We start from the raw sequence: 4,127 nt of genomic DNA on the forward strand, positions 1-4,127 counted from the left end.
GTGCCGTGACGAAGTGAGCGAATGTCTTAGTACACCGCGGGCACTAACCAGCGAGACCGCCTGAGACCTAGACGGTCGCCGAGGTAGAGGTTTGCGTGTGTATTCTTCAACCTATCGCCGAAACTAATCGCTTCTGCACCACAACCACTACCACTACCAACAGCAACAGGATGGTCTCTTTCCAGCACGCGAACGGATTGCACGGAACAAGGACTGCCGTGTTGCCGCTCTGCGCCGCGGCTCCGCGACCGTACACCGTATCCGGAGGCGATCGCGAAAGGGAGAGCGAGAACGGCACAGAATTGCGCTGAACATGTCGTACCAGCGAGTGAGGTACTACAGGCTAGCTGCCGGGCAAGTGTATTTATAGTAAACAAATACACTACCCCCGAGCGGTGGAGCCATCATCGCTCGGTAGCGCGCCGAGCGAAATCGTCCGGCCATTCCGAGCCGTCCAAAAAGCATAATTATAAATACAGTCAGCACCATGCCGAGACACACGGACACACACACACACACTCGACTCACATACATACTGACAGCCTAAGAGGCTTGAATCATCAAGTCATCAAGCGGCTGGCCGCTAGCGGAAGCGAGTCTGATGATGACGAGGCCAATGACAACTTACGGTTCACGGGAGGCCTAGGGCATCATCGTCTACCGGTTCTCTCCTCCCATTCTGAGGTTGCTTTCGACCTTTGCGCGTCTAAAGGATGAAGAATTCTTGATGGACAACTGATTTTCCTTATCCAGAAACCCTCAAAACAGAAGCAGAAGCAAGAACCAACCAAACCTGGGGTCACATCGGTTGCCCAAAACAATCAATCCGTCGCTATGTACTACCACTACACCCATCCGAATAAAACTATTGGCTTTATGGTCGTTACGGATTCTTTCCGGAACCAAGAAAGGTAAGGCCAATCACCTACAACACCGGGTTCCGGTGGAAGGAAATGTTGAACATTTGCAAATGCAGCCACCAAAAGCGAACGCACCGGTGGTGACCGGTGGTGGTCCTCCCTGCTAGCTGCGAGCGTGATATTACGTGTGTGATCAATCAAACGTTATGCTTACGGGGTCGAAGGACATTTCGGGAGTCGAGTCATTGTGGGTTACCCATGCCCTTTTGTTTTTTTTTCCTTTTTTGGGTGACATTTCGCGCCACCCAGTCATTGTCAACCGGAAGTGAAACGAACGTTCACGGAACCACACGGAATTAGGGACGTCACAGCCGCAGGTCGCGTAATCGCACCGTTGCGTAGCACGTTTCAACCGAGGGCCCGGCTAGCACAAAGAAGATAGAACTCCACTCCCAACTCTTGGGGCGCAAGGTCCTGTGGCAAGGTGGACCGGTGGCAACAAGAAATGGCATATCTTATTGAGGCTCAACATGCGAATTCTTCCTTTTCGAAGGTGGTTGGAACCACTTACTAGAGGCTCATAGGTTCATGGGCCATTGCTCACGGTGAGTCGGTCGTTTGGTTTATGAGCCGCACAAACAGCGCGTGTGCCACGGTGCACATTTGTTTGAGGCATTGTTTCCTCCCTAAACTTGAATACGGGATAGAGCGCGAAAGGTTAACCTTTGTCTTACCAGTTGCACAGGATAGTAGTATCGTCCGTCAGCGGTCTAGATGTGCGTCAGGATGGATGGAATTTATTAGGGAACAAACCTGCCCTGGGTGTGATAAGGATCCACTCCAGTCAGGATAATATCCTGTTCACGGCCATTAGTCGATTAGTTAAAACCTGTATCCAACAGTGTGCTAGGGTCCTGGTCTCACATTTACATAATGCTATATCTGTCTTGTCTCAGTACGAGCCCAGTCGAATTGTTGTTTATGATGCAATAAAAAAGTAAACAAGTCCCCCGCGCCTTTTTCCGCCACTGTAAGCGAATGCTATACTCCCGAAAAGGGGTGTGTGCCAAGAGCGAGGCCAATAAATTCGAAAACTGCAACAATCGATAAGTAGACAGACTCTTCACCACGGATACAGTAAACTCGTCATCAAACGGGAAGCCCAGGCCTAGGGAACCCGGGGCAGCCGCATCGCACGTGCCCTTGGCCAGCCGTGGGCAAAAATGCAAAGCATAAGAGTGACACCGCTGGCAGCCATGGTAGCCACATTCCTGGGGGAATATAAATATCCAAAATCGACAAAACAATGGCGCTACGATCTGCAGGAACATCGGGCATCGGGCGAGCGGGCAATGAACGATATTGATTTCGCTTTGAAGGATTGCTTTCGTCACCGGCGCTTTCGAGCAAAACGATGGGGGGCAGCTTGAATGAGCGGTTTATGCTATGTCCTTTGTAGGTTCAGGGTCGTGCACTGGTGTGCTCCGCAACAATCAAACAACAACTCTTTGTCTAAAATTTCAACCTCGAGGCTAGTGTCTTCGTGCCTTATGACACATTCACATCCTTTATCATTGCTGCGCTAATGCAACACACTACAGAGAGCACAGAGAGCACAGAGAGCACAGCGAGCATGAATTTATTTCAAATGAGAAGTGCAAGGGTTAAAGGGACTGAAGGTCCTTTACCGGCCCCAAAGCGCCCAAAAGGACCTACGAAAGAGCGCACCAAAGCAAAGATAACGCACATATCTGCAGGACAAGTGCCACCCGTGGCTTTAATTGCTAGCATTTCGGCTATGATTGGTGGACTGGTTACACGGCACGGGACCACGCGCCATCACATAGAGAGGCACTGGAAGGAAGGTCACGCTAGCTTCGAATTAAAATGACTTCTTCCAACGATACCCAACGTTCTGATAATCATGGCTTGGAAGACGGCTGCCAAGACAGACTGCAATATGGTACTTCCGTCGGAATGGAACAGCTTGCTTGCCCCGTTACATCTTGGGTGCGGTACGACGAATACATTACACGATATCAACCGGAGTATGGAATTATACTAGAAATGATTTCCAAAATGTTTTAAAGAAGTGTAGATGATACAACGGTATAGGGACCTTGGAATTGATTATCAGCAAATAAAAGCTGACATTATGAGCAAAAGGGAGCAAGATCAAGGCGGAACCTATCCTGGATGCCTTTCATTCGTAATGCGCTACTTGTTTGCTCCAAAGGTAGTGCAGTAGTGATCGAACCGGGTGTAGCAACACTGAAACAAGCGAGATTCAACTGTGGCCTTTCCAAGGACTCATCCTTAATCAGGATGTGAATACCGAAATGCCTCGCGTGCTATCCTAGGCAGCCTAGTAACTAGCAGCAGTCGCCTGTTCGTGATTGTCTTTTTTAATTAAATAACTCCACTGCATGGCCGATACGTCGCCTTACTCACCTGTTTCTGCTCCCCACCCTCTCAGCCAGGGTCAACAAATTGCATTTCGATCGAATTAACTGACCCGGTTTAAGGCTAACCTTCAAATGCATCGCGATAAAGCCAAGACTACCGGATTCCATGTTTCAGCGTGCCGTGATGGGCGATGAAGGTGACCCAATTCTTGGTAAATGGGCTTCCAACGCAAGGAACACTTAGCCATTCCTGTGATAATTGTTCGTGCAAGTCGCAAGTTGCCCGTTGACGAGAGGCAAGCGGTAATGCAAGAAGACGGGCGCTGGGTGCTCACGAAACGCAGGATAAGCAACGACGCTGGTACCTTCCTGGGGGCTTCGTCGTTTATGTTTCATTGCGTTATGAAAAAGTGTTGAAATTCGTCACTTCACCGCTTTCGTGACGGGAAATATCATTTCCTTCAGTGTCCTTCCACGGAAATTCCTTGTTCGTTGTGATCATATTGGTGATCTAGATTTGATTCCACACTTGCGTGTTAAACCAAACAATGACGGATCCAGAATATTACGTACCGCATTAACAATATACGGATGTAATAGAAACAATAAAGTCGCTTGAAACTGCAGTTGAATCGGAATTGAGATAGCACCTTCCATTCGGATTGAAATCATTAAAACTGCTTTCGGCGACTGTAGTTGCATCATTAATTGCGACTCATCGACGTAACGTGTGTCTCAAAAGTGCCTCGATTGCTAACGAATACCAGCATAAAATGTACAAGTAAAGAACGAAACCAGAGTAATACTCTCTAACATACAATTGAAAGCCTTTATAACAATCGAAACAGCTCAGTGGCTGCCT

This window comes from Anopheles darlingi, chromosome 2 (assembly GCF_943734745.1).
Source record: "Anopheles darlingi chromosome 2, idAnoDarlMG_H_01, whole genome shotgun sequence".
NCBI lineage: Eukaryota > Metazoa > Arthropoda > Insecta > Diptera > Culicidae > Anopheles > Anopheles darlingi.